An 18,449-nucleotide genomic window follows, 5' to 3' on the forward strand; every position below is an offset into this window, starting at 1 on the left:
TACAAGAGCAAGTGTCCCAACTTGGCCAAGAAGAAGGGTCAAGTGATGCAAAAGGGCAAGGAGAAGCCCGAGGAGACCATTCCCGGAACAAAGAAGAGCAAGGAGCATATCATATGCTTCTCTTGCAATCAAAAGGGGCATTACCGGAGTCAATGCCTCAAGGGGAAGAAGATGGTCAAGGCTCAAGGAGGCATTAGTCAAGGGGGAGCCTCCAAGGTAAAGAAGAAGGTAACATTTATTGAGCCTACTCCTTTACATTATGGTAAAAAGCATGATAGTTCTAATTTTTATCATTTTAATGCGATTTACCATAAGAATAGGAAGCATGAGGGCTTTAAGGAAAAGCATATGGCCCTACATGCCAAAACTATCACTCCTAGGGTTAGGAATGTAGGTAAAAGTCTAGGCAATAACTCTAAGGATTTTAGATACAAGCCGAGAAACCAAAATGCTCATGGACTTAATGAAAAACCAAATTCTAAGGATTTAATGATAGAAAATCAAGTCTTGAGATCAAGACTTGATAAAATGGAAAAGACCCTAAAAAGGATGGAAAATATCCTAAAAGGGCAAAATGAGCAAAACCTAGGGCTAGGAAAGTCAAAGCCATCAAATAGCCATAGAGGTTTGGGATACAAACCAAAGGCTAAGAAGGATGTGCCTAGTTATCATAGGGTTCCATATAGTTATGGAACAAACCCTAGGTTTAGTGGTCAAGTCAAGAATACTAGGGAAGTCATCCCTAAGAGTATTTTTGCAACCAAAGTGACTAAGACTTTTAAGAAGTCTAAGAAAGTCACTAACAAGGTCACAAGGGAGGCTATCCCTAGGGTTGACCTAGAAAATGTGACCAAGGCTTCTAAGAAGCCCAACAAGGTCACTAGGAAGGTATCTAGGGAAGTTATCCCTAGTGAGTACCTAGAGCATCCAAGGAGCACCAATAGGTGTTGGGTTCCTAGGAGCATCTTCTCTATCCCATAAATGGGTTAGAGAGTGTCAACTCCAATTAGAAGGGTAGTTAACCCAACTTTGAGGAAATTGACACTCAAGGAGCATTTTCAAGGTTTTTGTTAACCTTTGAAAATGAAATGGAACTATTATTTACTCCTTGAAAGAGTAAAATGTGTCTAATGGTGGAAAATTGATTTTATCTTAAAATGGCTCAAATTAGGAAAATCTTGAGAACTACCAAGTTGGGATTTTGGTATGTTCTTAGGAAATTTAAGGCAATCCGGGCCTTAAATTTAAAAGTGCTACTTTTGTGGAAAAATAAAATATGCCAACATTTGAGGAATATGCTTAATTTCAATTGGCATAAATTAATCAAGGGAATTAGAAATGCCAATTTAGGCTTTGGCATTTTCTTGAAGCACTTTAGGGCAATCTAGGTTTAAGTTGTAAGTTTAGCTAAGATTTTAAGGATGCTTAGATAGTTAATCTAGGTATATTTTATTTATGCTAAATCTTGTCATGATTGTTTGCCCATCATATGCCATGACATCATAACTATTTTTGCATTCATATTTTATTATGAAAAATACAAAAATACCATGTCATGTCATGCATACATCATGTAGTTATAGGATTATTTCTTTTGAAAGTTATTTTATTTTGATGTATGCCATAACATTATCATGCATTAGTTTAATTCCTTGTAATTAAGGACAAAAGGCATTTAACAACACTTACTAACAAGTGACATCCTAGGTGGGTGTCTAATATCTCCAAAATGCCTAGATAGATATGCATGATCCCTAGATTAGGGCAAAAACCAAAATCTCTACATCTCACAAAGACCTATAAGATGACTTGTATGTGTTTTAGTGCACATTAGATACAAGTGAGATGTTAGGATGATGAACAAAACTCAAGATGTTGATTTAGTGCATTCTTTTGAGTTTTAGTTTCATCAAAACACATAGATATGTGTTTTCCCATCATTGGGAAAGCTAATGTACAAGTCATGTGCATTAAGCCCAAGGAATATGGTGGGATATTGGTTTTGAAAAAGTTTTCAAAATGATTTTGGAAAACCTTGGTGAAGGCTATCTTTTGATAGTAATCACCATTGAATAGTTAGACACAAACTTGAAGAAAACACTAAAGTTTTTGTAAGTTTTCAAGTTTGTGTCAATCTTTGAAAATATGAAGTATTTTCATAGAAAACTATTTTTCCTTGATAGTATATACCCTAAACAAAGTCTACACAAAATTTCATGATTTTTGGATTTTTGTAGAATTTTCTAGGGGTTTCTAAAGTTGACTGAAATGGAATTTCAGCAACTATCAGAGCTCCGATCGATCCATGGATCGATTGGAGTGCCTGAATCGATCCGTGGATCGATTCAGAAGGCATTTCCCGCGAGCAGAAGCTCGCTGGATCGATCAGCCGATCGATCCAGGGTGTCTGAATCGATCAGTGGATCGATTCAGAGAGGTTCAATCCATTGGAACCCAACTCCAATCGATCCAAGTTGCTGATTTTGGCTGGGAAGGCCTGATTTCAGCATCTTTGAACCGATTTTAGTCTAGGTAACCATTCCAAACCCATAAAATACATTTGTATACATAAAAAGGGTGTTTTCATGTGAAAACAAGGATGGATTGGTTAAGGAAGGCTAAGCTGAAGTTTAGGTTGAGGTTTGTTTCAAATTTTGAATATTTGAACCTCAAAACTTCTCAAATTGGTTTTCCTAATGGTTTAGGGATTCCAAGTCATTGTTGGTGCAATGACAGAAGTTACCACCATGTCTTTAGGGGGAGGGACTCTTTAAAGACATGAAAATTATTTTTCATGAACCTTGGAAGGTGGTTAACCTTCTGTTGTGAACTTGCTCAAGGTTGAGCATTTAAACTTGAAATGGGGATAAATGGGGAGTGGATATCCTCATCATTTCAAGTGGCAACTCAAGTGGTTGAAAATGCTCAAGGTTGAGTATTTGTCAACATTGAGGGAGAAGTTAAGGATAATGAAGGGTATGGGACCTTCAATATTGAGTTGATCACAATGAGTGAAATTGTGATCACGATGAGCAACTCTTCAGGGGGAGAGTCTTCAACAAATGGAGTTGTTGAAGTGTGCCCAAAATTGGAGCATAGGTTGATGCGTGTCCAAAGACGGGTTGATGTGTTTTATTAGTAGGGGGTTGATGTGTGCCAATAGGGGGAGAATGAAAGGAAGTAAGTTAGGTTTTCATTACCTAGAGGGAGTTTGCCCTCTTAGGGGGAGAATGAAAAGCTTAACTTATGTGTTCATTACCTAGTGGCATGAAGAAGGAGGCTATAGGATTAGCCTAACTTACATGTGGGATTGTAAGTGTTATTGTAGTATTGTCAAACATCAAAAAGGGGGAGATTGTTGGTGCAACATCCCTCAGGTCAAGGTTGACCTGGTTAACCAAGCTGAGTCTTGGTTTGGGTTTAGATGTTTGACAATAAGATATTGATCGAAGAAGAGTCAAGTAGGTCAAGGTTGACCGGATACTTGACTGGGAAGTCCTAACTGGCATGTTAGGCAGAAGGAAGTCCTAGTGAGTGAAGCTAGGCAGAAGGAAATCCTGGTGAGTGAAGCCAGGTGAAAGTCCTAGTGAGTGAAGCTAGGCAGAAGGAAATCCTGGTGAGTGAAGCCAGGTGAAAGTCCTAGTGAGTGAAGCTAGGCAGATGGAAAACCCTAGTGAGTAAAGCTAGGTGAAAGTCCTAGTGAGTGAAGCTAGGCAGATGGAAAACCCTAGTGAGTGAAGCTAGGTGAAAGTCCTGGTGAGTGAAGCCAGGCAAGAAAGGAAATCCAGATGGATCAAGGATGATCGGACATCTGGTGTTGGGAAGTCCAAGTAGGTCAAAGGATTGACTGGATACTTGGCAAGGAAGGAAGTCCAGATGGGTCAAGGTTGACCAGACATCTGGTGGAAGTCCAAGTAGGTCAATGGAGTGACCGGATACTTGGCACGACGAGTAAAAGTCCAAGTGGGTCAAAGGGATTGACCGGACACTTGGTGGGGAGTCTGGCAGTCAAGGGAGTGACCAGATGCGAGGCATGATGTACCAACAGTCAAGGTTGACCGAATGTTGTTTAGGAGGTTTGGGACTTGGTTTTGGGCAAAATCGTGTCGGATCGATCCGTGGATCGATCAGATGTGGATCGATCGGTGGATCGATCCGATTCTTCCAGTCGAGAAGCTTCGGATCGATTCGTGGATCGATCAGAGGCCTCGACGAGTCGATCGATCGGGACGCGGCTGCTTCGCGCGATAGCGCTGGATCGATCCGTGGATCGATCCAGCGCGCTTCCTGAGCACAGAGGCTCGGATCGATCCGTGGATCGATCAGCCTCCGATCGATTCGGAACATTCGAATCGATCGGGATCCGACCGCGTCGGGTTTAAAGCCGCAGGCGAGCGTGGTCTTCGGCATCTCTTTACGAGCTCTTCTCAGATTCATTCCAGCTCCTCCACAGCTCTCTACAAGCACGTGATCGCCAGTTCTTGAAGGTTCTTGGAGGCTTTCCAAGTCAAGAGGCGGATCTGTTGCAAGAGGAAGAAGTTAGGGTTAGGGTTTTTACTGCACATCTTGTAAGCTTTTGCTTAACTTGTATTTCCCTTTCTTCTTCTTGTATTGAGAGTGTTGTAGGGCTTCTCCGCCTTTGGTAGTTACCATAAAGGAGTGTTATTCATAGTGGAGGGTGTGTGCGTTGGTGTGGATCCTTGGATTAGTCACCTCTTGTGAGGTGGATACCAAGTAAAATCCTAGTGTTAGCGTTTTGTGTTTGTTTCTGTATTTTCCGCTGCACATCCAAGAAGAAACAAGCAACGCCAAGCAACGCCAAGCAACGAAGCGCACCGAGCGAACGCGACGAGCTATTCACCCCCCCCCCTCTAGCTACTTTTGGTCCTAACAGCAGAAAACTAGCTCTGATACTAATTGTTGGCGCTACTTGGAATTCCGTTCTGTTTTCCTTGTACAAAAAATTATACAAGCATAAAACTTTTTCTAGCAACTCATGTGCTCTTTAAAAGTTAAACTTAGATTGCAAATGAAACTTAACATTTTAAATCCAAGTTAAACTCATGTGTTCTTCAAAAGTTAAACCATATTACAGAAGTTGATTAAATATTTATTTCAAGGATTGACTTCCAGGTCGTTGGCGAGGCACTCGGCCATCTTGGGTATGGGATCATCCACCACTTTTTAGATAAAACCTTTCAAAGAAATTGAATATTTAAACTCCTTACAGTAAACCCTAGGTTTAACTACAGAGACCACAATCGAAGCACAAGATCGCTAGCCTCTTGTGTTGGTATTTCAGGATCCATGCAAAGAAAAACTAAACTAGTATGCGGCGGAAATAATTAACTAGTTATATATCTCTTTATAGCTTAAAGACCTCTTGATCTTCTACTGTATTCCTCTCCACTTCTTGGACGTCGTATGTGCGACGATCTACCAAGACGAAACACCCGAACCTTCCTTTGCTTCCAAACTTTCGGCCACCAAGTTTTACTTCTCCTTTTCTAATCGCCAGCCACCAAGCTTTTCTCTTCTTCTTCTTCTCCAAGATCCGACCACCAAGAGGAGATGGGGAGTCGGCCCTAGAGGGAAGTGATAAGCGAGTCTGTCACACTCGTAAATCAAATTAATAATGTATATCCATTGAACCCCTTAATTTTGCAATAACGTTGTAGTAACTAGCCCAGGATCGATCTCTCGAGGAACTAACGGTAGTATGAAATTTAGGATTGTGTTTTATTCCTATTTTGGGGGTTTTGATATATAAGTGGAGGTTTAAACTCGAATCTAAATCTAACAAAAGTGAAGCACAGCAATAAAGAAACTAATCTAATGCATAAATGAAACCTAACTAGGTTTCACCGATTAGTCCAATACGCATTGTCACACTACGTAGTGAATTCATCTTCAACACAATTAACTACGAATGAAATAGCAAGACTCAAATAAAATCTAATTTAAGCATTGAATTAAATTGGGAATGAAATAACAAGAAGCATTTAAATATGATCTAATAGAAATTAAACCCTAGCTTTAAACTTAAACACTAAACAATTAACCAAACATCAAATAAGACTTAACTAAGCTTCAACTATGAGATGAAATGCTAGATTACTTGCTAAAACAATACAAGCAACATAAGAAAGATGTTCTAACTACAAAAACAGTAACAAAATGAAATAAAAGGTAAACCAATCCATTCTCACAATCAATCAATCAAACTTCACTCTCTTGCCGTCACACAAGAGGCCGAAGTTGAGAACACCCAACTCCGGACCTTAGCGGAGAATCTCTACAGCGTATCAGTTCGAGGGATGCTCAACAACGTCAGCGGACCACCTCCGGCGAGCTAGAACAACCCTAAACCCACTCAAGTGCCGAAAATCTGGAAATCTGCCATCCTTGACCTCTGAATCTGGAATGGAAGCTATGATTGCGGATTGCGGTCGGATGAAGCTCAGTAATGCCGGAGGACCACCGCCGAGCGTTGCTGATGGGAATCGGAGCTCAGATTTAGAAGAACACCTCCAAATCTGAAATGAACAGAGGTATCACAGAAGTGGAGATTGCGCCGGAGGGAACACCCTCCGATGGGTCCAGATGATCGGGATGAAGCTGTCATGAAGCTCTCCACCGAGGTTGAAGCTCGAGAGATGATCGGAGAAGGAATCGGGGGCAAAATCCGGAAGAAGACGCGCGCCGGAATGAAGCTGCGGGCTGTGGAGGATCGACGAAGGCACTATAGCTACTGTAGCTTCTCTTTTGAATCTAATCCAGATCTGAATGGACGGCTGTGATTGATTTGGAGCTTGATCAACGGTGAAAAGTCACCTAAAATATGATCCGAATGTACTGATCTCGATCTAGGGTCTGGATCTACTCTCCCTTAGGTCGGATCGACCAGATCTTCACTGGATGGTTCAGATCTGCCCAATCTTTGATGAACGATCTAGATTAATTCGGGCTTGATCAATGGCTGTATGAACTCAGATATGGATCAAAATCTCTGGATCTTCATCTATGGCTAAGATCTCCTCCTCATTAAGTTGGATGGGCCAGATCTTCAGTGGATGACTCAGATCTGCTTGATTGTAGATGAACGGTCCAAAAAACTCCGAGGTTTGATCGTCTCGTTTAAACTTCGATTCAAGCCCAATTTTGGTTGGAATAGATCCAAATCCAAGATCCTTTGATGCCTACAAAATAAGAATCAAATATTAGCATCAATAACACAAAAATAAAATAATTTACAATTAAGTCCAAAATCGGTACAATGTATAAAATATGATGTAATCATGATTTAAACCTATGAAATCAACATCAAACCATGCATATATGAATCAAAATAATACAGTAAAATCATGGTTATCAAATCCCCCACACTTAGTCTTGAACGTCTCGTGAAAGTAAAGAAAACTAAAAATCATCTCCACAAAAAATTTCCCTAGCAATACCTAGAAGATAGTAAAAAGAATTTAAATAAGAACATCTAACGATCACAAACAATCATGAATACAATCCAAACAATAATCAGTAGGTATGGTAGTTTCAATCCAATTGAAAAATTAAGCAAGTTGCAATCTCACAAGGCATTCACCTATTCTATCTCTCACACTCAAGCATGTATAAGTGGAGCTCACTCAATGCAATTCACAATATTTCACTACCATAAGCTTGCTTATTTTCTAATTCTCCACCACTATAAAACATAGCATACATGAATCAAAAGGATTTATCAACAAGACTTGAAATGGAATTAAAAAGAACAATGAAAGTGAATGAAAATTGCAAAAGAAAAGTATTTAACGAAGAAAATGAGAAGATGAGAGTATTGGAAGAATATACTTGATGAGTTGACCATTTTGATGTGAAAAGAGATAAATACCATTTGTTTTTATCAATTCAAAATATCAAGCTAACCTCCCCTTCAATTTGATGACCAACAAAGAATCTTGATACTCTATCTCCACATTTGATACGCTTTTAATGTGCCATTTTTCAATTTTTTTTCATTTTTTCACTGTTTTTTCCACTTCATTCTATCACTTGAAAGTTCAAATAATCTCAAATCAATTAATGAAGAAGAGTCCCCTCCCCCACACTTAAAGTATTGTCCGTCTCGGACAATGAAACACATCATAGACTCAAACAAAACAATTAAACTTGTAAGGTGTTGCTGTTGCTGTAAATAGAATCTGAATTATGCTGCAACAAATTCTGCCAAAAGAGAAGTAGAACTTTCTGATCTGGTAGCAGCAGAAATTCAGCTTAAAATCAATAGCAGCTTAAAATAAAAAGAACAGATTTAAACTTCCAGATAGATCTCAGAAATTTGACTCCAAGGTTGCAAATTTTTAATTCTCTACTTCTTGTAGTGTAGTTTCCTTTGCACACATCAGATGGTATCAATGTTTTCGAGTTCAGTAACTCAGCTTAATAAGTTTAGAAAAATGCAGCTAGCCAATTCCAACATTTCCAGCATCTTCTGCATTCTGCAACTTCTGCATTCTGCATCCCCAGTAAACTTAAGAAAGTTATTGCCGATCAAAATCCACACACAAAAGTGACACTAAAAAGTTTTTTTTTATAAACAGGTATTCTAATGATTTCTTGCACTGCGGTGCAAATGATTCCAGGCTCTGGTTCTGAAATTCTGCAATCTTCCAGCACCTCTACCATTGTTTCATTCTGCATTCTGCAGAATTCCTGATATCAATTTCAGATTCAAGCTAAAGTATTTCTTGATTTCCAATTTGATCTCACTTATCCCATTCCATTTTCTTAACACTTGATCTTCATGTAAAAAGGAATACATTCCAAGTTAACTGGCCAGTTCTCAGCGTTTACAGATTTGCACAGTTTCTACATTTCCTCTAACCAGACAATTAGGCTTCTCTGGTGAACCTGCACTAACAGGGTAAACAAAAATAATCTAATAGTTATCAAAATTAAGAACATTCCCTGGCCACATAATGTCTATTTAGCAAAACAGTTTCAGACTAAATGCTCAGAATTTCCAAACCATTCCTGTTCTCTGCTTCCAATTCAGAGCAAAACTGATATTCAATTATCTTGTATTCTTCCTTAGCAATATCACAACATCACATGGTTAAAGGAGCAAATCAAATTTTGATGTCAAAATTATAGCAAAATCCTGAATTCTGCACTGCAATTCAAGCAGACCAGAATTGAATTATGCACTTCCATTCAGAATTCGGATTCGGCAAAAGAAAATTTCATAAACTTGATACTGGAACTGATTCCTAAGTAGTAAAAGTAGTACTCTCCCATCAATTCAGAGTTCATCATTTTGATAAGCTGTTATTCCAGATAAGTTCCAATGAGCACAAAGAATTGTTAGAAAAACATGGTGAGGAGCAAACATAAACCTTTCTGCCATAAAATCTGAGTATCAGCAAGTTATGAATCACTTAAAACACTGCATTTCTGGGATCTAAAAACCAATGCAACCCTATAATTAAAATCAAAGCAATTCTGATCAGTATCAATTTCAGCAGTTGGTACAAACTTTTACAGCAATCAAACCCATTATTACAGCAGCCTTTTACATCTGATTCTAAACTAATCTATGGTATCCAGATCTAGCAACCCCATTATCAGATTTGACACCAATTTGTTTCAGAATTCATCTCCAATCCAATCGAAATAGTTTGAAGTTTAAGCTTCAGAAACTCAAGTTTTCCAGAATTGCAAATCTGAATTATTTCATCTTCATTAACTCAATTTCAAGTTTCATTTATGCAGAATTCAGCAATTTTTGTGTTATTTTTATACTTCTAAAACTAACTCCCAATAACAGCTTCCCAAAATTCATTTCTTCATCTGTAGATGGAACTTATCACTTGTTAAACCAGAAAGACATTTAGTTGAGATTTAGCTCCTATAAATTGATTCCAAACAGATTTTGCAACAATCTGTTTCCATCTTTTTACCTCACTATTTTGAGTATCAAATTCTACCCTTCCCATTTTTCATTACAGAATTATGATAACATCTTGAAGTGCTACATGAATAGAATGATACTTGATCTGGTCCGGAAGCTGAGTCAGACGGACCATCGGGGGAGGTGGATGGGATGTTGACTGGAGTCGCGACGTCCCGGAGGGGGGGGGTATGCTGAGATGGCCTTCGTGTTGACCGAGTCTTCAAAAGTCCTCTGGTCAACGCTACCTGCAACCAGTGACCGGGTTGGCCCGGCCCCCTGTACCGTGAGTCTCGAGGCGGATCCAACGAATATATGAGTACAAGACTAAGCCATGAAATAATGAAAATGCATATGAAATATGAACGAGGAACGTACCCTGGCCCAGGGGGGCGCCCTCGGATGGGACGCGGCTCGAGTTGTCACGACCCGGAAGAGTAGCTAACTCTGATCAGGCTGTAGAGCTGGATCTGATGACGCGGAGCTGGACGCGGCACGGAACCGGGAGACGACATGCAGACCGAGATAAGACACCGGAACGCAGGCCGGGAGGTACTAACGACACGCAGGCCGGGACAGGAAATCGGCACGCAGGTCGGGACACGAGATTGGCATGCGGACCGAGATAAGACATCGGTACGCAGACCGGGATAAGACACCGGTACGCAGACCGGGATAAAGCACCAGCACGCAGACTGAGCTACTAGGTCGGCATGTAGGCCAGGACCTGAGGTCGGCACGCAGGCCGGAGAACTAGGTCGGCACGCAGGCCGGGACACGACTTCGACACGCAGGCCGAGATACGAGATCGACATGCCGACTGAGGTAAAACATTGGCACGCAGGCCAAGACACAACACATCAACAACAAGAGTAGCACATAGGTCGGAACACGGTAAACAAGCCAGGTCAACACTAAGTCGGAGCACAACAACAGCACGAAGACCGAGACACCCAGCGGCACGAAAGCCAGGAACACCATAGTGACACGTAGATCGGAAGCATACGACGATGAGGATTCTCAAAGATGGCCACACTCAGCTATCGTGTGGATGGGGCAGCGGCTATGGCACGAACAGGTCGATAGCGTCGGCACGGCGAAGGGGATATGGGCGGGTGTGTACAGTGCCGGTAGCGGGGCGCGAGTCCCGCGTCGTCGGTCGGGGAGAGGAAAGAAGGCTGCTGGCCACCTCTTTTGTCATGGCAGCGTGGAAAAGAGGGGGTGGGGGCGGCTGGCGGTTGCTTCCGGCAAGGAGACTGACGGCGTCGAGAGGAGAAGAGGCTAGCGGCGGTGTAGCGAGGAGCAGGGCAGAGCAGTGCAGGGAGAAGGAGGAGAAAATGAGGAGGAGCTGTGGCCGGCGTCAACATTGAGAGGAGAAGAGGAAGAGTCGTAGCTGGCTGCGTCTTGATGAGGAAGAAGAAGAGGCCGGGCTGTGGCCGGAGGTTGACGAGGAGGAGAACAGCCGCTGGCTGTCCTCGGCGCCAGTGAGGAGGTGAGCGTGAGGGAGAGAAGCTGGGGTGTCGCAGAGAGGAGAAGGAAAGGAAGAGGGTTGGCAGCCGGCATCGGCTCCGGCGAGGAGAGTCTCCGGTGAGAAGCATGAGGAGGAAAGAGGAGTTGGCAGCTTGATGGCGGCGCAACAAAGGGGAGACGCTTCCTCTTGTTTGTGCTGTGGTCTGGGTACGAATGAGAGATGGAGAGGAGGAGGGAGGAAGGCCGGCGTTGGCGTCGTCTCCAGCGAGAAGATGGGAAGGAGGAAGAAGCTATTGGTGGCGGCGTCCATTACACGAAGAAAACCCCCTTCCCCCTTCACATGCTACAGTGCCACCCATAAAACCCCAAAACTCCACACATGTCAAAAGACAAAATTGCCCCTCCTTCTCATCATAATTACTTTCCTGCCATTAAGCCATAACCGTATCACAAGCCTCCCCTTCAAGTCTTGTCGAAGGAGGCGCAAGTCCGACTCACTAGACCCAACCAAACGAAAAACAGAATCGCTACTGAATGCAAAGTCCCCTCGCAGGTCTGTCATATAACGTCGAACGAGTAACTGGGGACGACGAGTACCCGATAGAGCAACGAAAGGAATAAGCACTGGTCGAGAGACAAAAGACATATCGAGCGAGTAGCCGAGCGATATGAGCGAGCTGCCGATCGAATGTCGACCGACCGACAGTAAATCATGATCTGACAATAAAGAACATGATGGGCTCGCAAAATCGTGGGCGCGACCGAGCGAGTGACGATCAAGCGAGCACTTAAGCGATAGGCCAGTCAGCATAAAGCGATTAGCTGAGTGGTACCAACGAGTGATCGAGCAAACGACCGAGCACAGCAATGAGCGAAACGTGAATGGCGAGGATCAGGCAGAGCGGCAAGTAAAGCGATGCATGCCGATCGAGCAATAGTGAAACGCGAGTAATAAGCGCTGAGCAGAGCGGCGAGTGGAGCGGTGAGCGCCGACCGGGCAACAGCGAAACGCGAATGATAAGTGCCGAACAGAGCGGCGAGTGAAGCGATGAATGCCGACCGAGCAACAGCAGTGAGCGGAACGTGAGAGTTGAGTGCCGGGCAGAGCGGCGAGTAAAGCGATGAATGCCGACCGAGCAACAACAGTTAGCGGAACGTGGGAGCCGAGTGTCGTGCAGAGTAGCGAGTAAAGCGATGAATGCCAACCGAGCAACAGCAGTGAGCGGAACGTGAGAGCTGAGTGCCGGGCAGAGCGGCGAGTAAAGCGATGAATGTCGACCGAGCAACAACAGTGAGCGGAACGTGGGAGCCGAGTGTCGTGCAGAGCAGCGTGCAGAGTGAGTATAATGGGTGTCGGGCAGAGCGACAAGTGAGCAGAGCGAGGGCAATGAGTGTCAGGCAGAGCTGCGAGCAGAGCGATGAGTGCCGACCGAAAGGTCGTTGGGCGTGAGAGCAGAACTCACTTATAACTCGCACTGGGGCGAGAGTCTGGAAGCGTGAGAGCATAGTTCACTTATAACTCGCACCGGGGCGAGAGTCAGGGACCCCGACCGGGAGGTGCTCTGGAGGCCTGACCAATACTCGATCTGGAGACTTGACCCAGAAACAATCTGAGGGCCTGACAAAGAAGCAGTTTGGAGACCTGACCAGGAATTGATCTGAAGGTCTGACCAGGATTTGGTCTAGAAGCCCGACAGGGAATTTGTCTGAAAGCCCGACCAGGGATTGGTCTGGAAGACAATGGGAATTAGTCTGATCGCCTGACCGAGAGATCGTTAGTGATACTCTGATCCAAGACCAGGGGTAATACTCTGGTCCGAGATCGGTGGTAATATCTCAACCCCGAACGGGGGAGGATAAGCCTGGAAGCCCATAACAGCGAAACCTGTAGCAATATAAAGGGACATAACCTTTATCATACCTGATCACAAAGTGATGTCAACCGCCTGAGGATCGGTCTCGGTCCCTCAACTCCCCTATACCCGGGGAGGAAGGGGAGACGAGAATAATCTAAGCCATGACCGTCAGAAGTCTGGGACTACCAACCTGAAAGGTCGTTGGGCGTGAGAACAGAGATCACTTTTAATTCTCGCATGGGAGCCGACCTGAAAGGTCGTTGGGCGTGAGAGCAGAGCTCACTTATAACTCGCACTGGGGCGAGAGTCTGGAACTACCAACCTGAAAGGTCGTTGAGCGTGAGAACAGAGCTCACTTTTAATTCTCGCATGGGAGCCGACCTGAAAGGTCGTTGGGCGTGAGAGCAGAGCTCACTTATAACTCGCACTGGGGCGAGAGTCTGGAACTACCGACCTGAAAGGTCATTGGGCGTGAGAACAGAGCTCACTTTTAATTCTCGCATGGGAGCCGACCTGAAAGGTCATTGGTCGTGAGAACAGAGCTCACTTATAACTCGCACTGAGACGAGAGTCTGGGACAACCGACCTAAAAGGTCGTTGGGCGTGGGCACACGGCTCACTTTTGATCCTCGCATGGGAGCCGACCTGAAAAGTCGTTGGGCGTGAGAACAAAGCTCACTTATAACTCGCACTGAGGCGAGAGTCTGGAACTACCGACCTGAAAGCTCGTTGGGCGTGAGAACAGAGCTCACTTTTAATTCTCGCATGGGAGCCGACCTGAAAGGTCGTTGGGCGTGAGAACAGAGCTCACTTATAACTCGCACTGGGGCGAGAGTTTGGGACAACCGACCTAAAAGGTCGTTGAGCTTGGGCACAGGGCTCACTTTTGATCCTCGCATGGGAGCTGACCTGAAAGGTCGTTGGGCGTGAGAACAGAGCTCACTTATAACTCGCACTGAGGCGAGAGTCTGGAACTACCGACCTGAAAGGTCGTTGGGCGTGAGAACAGAGCTCACTTTTAATTCTTGCATGGGAGCTGACCTGAAAGGTCGTTGGGCATGAGAGAAGAGCTCACTTATAACTCGCACTGGGGCGAGAGTCTGGAACTACCGACCTGAAAGGTCGTTGGGCGTGAGAACAGAGCTCACTTTTAATTCTCGCATAGGAGCTGACCTGAAAGGTCGTTGGGCGTGAGAGCAGAGCTCACTTATAACTCGCGCTGAGGCGAGAGTCTGGGATACTCCGGTCCGAGACCGGTGGCGATGGCACTGGTCCGAGACCAGTAATGATACTCCGGTCCGAGACCGGTGGCGACGGCGCTGGTCCGAGACCAGTAATGATACTCCGGTCCGAGACCGGTGGCGATGGCGCTGGTCTGAGACCAGTAATAATACTCCGGTCCGAGACCGGTGGCGATGGTGCTGGTCCAAGACCAGTAATGATACTCCGGTCCGAGACCGGTGGCGATAACTCGACCCCGAACGGGGGAGATAAGAAATCCAATAAGCTGGTCTGCGACCAGTGACTATCGCTCAACCTCGAACGGGGGAGATATGAAATCCAATAAGCTGGTCTGAGACCAGTGACAATCGCTCAACCCCGAATGGGAGAAATATGAAATCCAATAAGCTGGTCTGAGACCAGTGAAAACCACTCAACCCCGAACGGGGAAGGATAAGCTTTGAAGCTAGTAAAAGCGACGCATGTAGCAGCATGAGGAAATAAAGCTTATGTCATACCTGACAGCGGTGTGGTGCCAACCGACTGCGGATCTGTCTCGATCCCTCAACTCCCGAATACCCGTGGAGCGAGGGGAGAAGATGATAATATGAGCTCCGACCGTCAAAGAGAATGAAACCCATGGTAATATAGGGGAGCAGATTTCATAAAAGTAAAGGCAAGCATAGCACCGTGGGTGAAGGAAGCCGAGCCTGCCAGCCAGCTAAAACTCCACTCGATCCCTCGACTCCCGAATACCGGTGGAGTGAGGATAGAAAATAATATGTGCATCGAGATCCTCCGGGATTATGATAATAGCAGAGAACCTCCCGACGTCATCCATCTTCACGTTCCAGAACAGGCTGTTGTGTTCCCACAGACGTCGCCAAATTTGATCCGGTCTGGAAGCTGAGTCAGATGGACCGTCGGGGGAGGTGGATGGGATGTTGACTGGAGTCGCGACGTCCCGGAGGGGGGGTATGCTGAGATGGACTTCGTGTTGACCGAGTCTTCAAAAGTCCTCTAGTCAACGCTACCTGCAGCCAGTGACCGGGTTGGCCCGGCCCCCAGTACCCCGAGTCTCGAGGCGAATCCAACGAATATATGAGTACAAGACTAAGCCATGAAATAATGAAAATGCATATGAAATATGAATGAGGAACGTACCCTGGCCCAGGGGGGCGCCCTCGGATGGGAGGCGGCTCGAGTTGTCGCGACCCGGAAGAGTAGCTAACTCTGATCAGGCTGTAGAGCTGGATCTGACGATGCGGAGCTGGACGCGGCACGGAACCGGGAGACGACATGCAGACCGAGATAAGACACCGGCACGCAGGCCGGGACAGGAAATCGGCACGCAGGCCGGGACACGAGATTGGCACGCGGACTGAGATAAGACACCGGTACGCAGATCGGGCTAAGACACCGGTACGCAGACCGGGATAAAGCACCGGCACGCAGACCGAGCTACTAGGTCGGCATGTAGGCCAGGACCTGAGGTCGGCACGCAGGCCGGAGAACTAGGTCGACACGTAGGCCGAGACACGACTTCGACACGCAGGCCAAGATACGAGATCGACATGCCGACTGAGGTAAAACATTGGCACGCAGGCCAAGACACAACACATCAACAACAAGAGTAGCACATAGGTCGGAACACGGTAAACAAGCCAGGTCAGCACTAAGTCGGAGCACAACAACAGCACGAAGACCGAGACACCCAGCGGCATGAAAGCCAGGAACACCATAGTGACACATAGATCGGAACCATACGACGATGAGGATTCTCAAAGATGGCCACACTCAGCTATCGTGTGGATGGGGCAGCGGCTATGGCACGAACAGGTCGATAGCGTCGGCATGGCGAAGGGGATATGGACGGGCGTGTACAGTGCCGGTAGTGGCGCGGTCCCGCGTCGTCGGCCGGGGAGAGGAAAGAAGGCTGCTGGCCACCTCTTTTGTCATGGCAGCGTGGAAAAGAGGGGGTGGGGCGGCTGGCGGTTGCTACCGGCAAGGAGACTGACGACGTCGAGAGGAGAAGAGGCTAGCGGCGGTGTAGCGAGGAGCAGGGCAGAGCAGGACAGGGAGAAGGAGGAGAAAATGAGGCGGAGCTGTGGTCGCCGTCAACGTCGAGAGGAGAAGAGGAAGAGTCGTAGCTGGCTGCGTCTTGATGAGGAAGAAGAAGAGGTCGGGCTGTGGCCGGAGGTTGACGAGGAGGAGAACAGCCGCTGGCTGTCCTCGGCACTAGTGAGGAGGTGAGCGTGAGGGAGAGAAGCTGGGGTGTCGCAGAGAGGAGAAGGAAAGGAAGAGGGTTGGCAGCCGGCATCGGCTCTGGCGAGGAGAGTCTCCGGTGAGACGCATGAGGAGGAAGGAGGAGTTGGCGGCTTGATGGCGGCGCAACAAAGGGGAGACGCTTCCTCTTGTTTGTGCTGTGGTCTGGGTATGAATGAGAGATGGAGAGGAGGAGGGAGGAAGGCCGGCGTTGGCGTCATCTCCCGAGAGAAGATGGGAAGGAGGAAGAAGCTGTTGGTGGCGGCGTCCATTACACGAAGAAAACCCCCTTCCCCCTTCACATGCTACAGTGCCACCCATAAAACCCCAAAACTCCACACATGTCAAAAGACAAAATTGCCCCTCCTTCTCATCATAATTACTTTCCTGCCATTAAGCCATAACCGTATCAATACCTAACAAATGAATTTCGAATCCTACTTCCCAATGTCAGATTCCAATAGCTACAAACTCCCACTGTATCAGTTCTGTTACTGAGTTTTCTTGCCCTGTTTCAGTCATTCTTAGCTCCGAAATTCTGATATAGAGTTATGAGAAGTCATGGAAGCAAGAATACCATTTGTTTCAGCACACTACAAAACTTTAAATTGAGTTTCTCATTGGCTTAAAAACTGTGCCTGATTTCCAGCTCAACATCTACAAATTTTTGTTCCTCTCAATCAACTTATTATTCATCAAATTTCAGAACCTTGTAGACACCAGCAATGTTAAAATGCAATCATATCCATTATCATTCCTTCAGTCTTCCATTACTCCATAGTTTCAGCATCTATTTCTGCAGGGTTCAACACAGCAACATCTTCCTTGTATCAGATCAGAACTGCAATTACAAACTGCAAAACCCAAACTGCATATTTGGTTTTCAGTTTCAGTGTATCTGTTTGGAGGTGTTCCTCCAATCTGGTTTAAACTCCATTTCATGCAGCAAGGTACAGATTTCAGCATCTTCTTCAATTCTGGACTTTGTATCAATTTACCACTGTTTAGCCTCAAGTATTTCAATACTTCTTCATCTTGCTTCTTCAGAACCTTTACAATGCATAACTGAGAGAATTCTAATTTTCATCAATTCTAACTCATCACAATTCATTTCCAAATTGGTAGCTTTCAAACATCTCAGTTCCTAAATCAGCAACTCAGTTTAAGCACTTAGCAATCTGGTCTCAGTTTAATTCTTGAAATAACTTGGCATTTCTTTCCAAAATTTCAGTCATCAAAACCTTATATGCTCCTTGATTTAATCTTGTACAATCTCTGGAAACAAAGATCAAGGATTCCATCTCAACTTAAACATTCAAACAGATTCTGGAATTCTATTTCTTTACATCAGTTTTGATTTTTGATCTCCTTGATGCTTCAATTCAAGCTCAATCTTTAATCTCTCTATATTGTTTCATTTAGTATTCAATCAATTGAAGCTTAAACTCCATTAGATTCAGACCAGAAAGATCTAGCTGGTACAACTTTCCACATTTCAAAAATTGCATACCTCACTGCTTTTCTGTTTCTGCAATTTCTTCTATCCAGAGTTTTTAGAGGTCTTGGATGGCAAGAATAACATTTGTTGCTGCACAAAATATGACTCCACTTGAGTTTCTCATTGATTTACATTAGTAACTGACCAATTGATACACAACAGTTCCCAACTTCCCTGTTCCTGTACTTAAATG

This window comes from Zingiber officinale, chromosome 2A, assembly GCF_018446385.1.
Source record: "Zingiber officinale cultivar Zhangliang chromosome 2A, Zo_v1.1, whole genome shotgun sequence".
Taxonomy (NCBI): domain Eukaryota; kingdom Viridiplantae; phylum Streptophyta; class Magnoliopsida; order Zingiberales; family Zingiberaceae; genus Zingiber; species Zingiber officinale.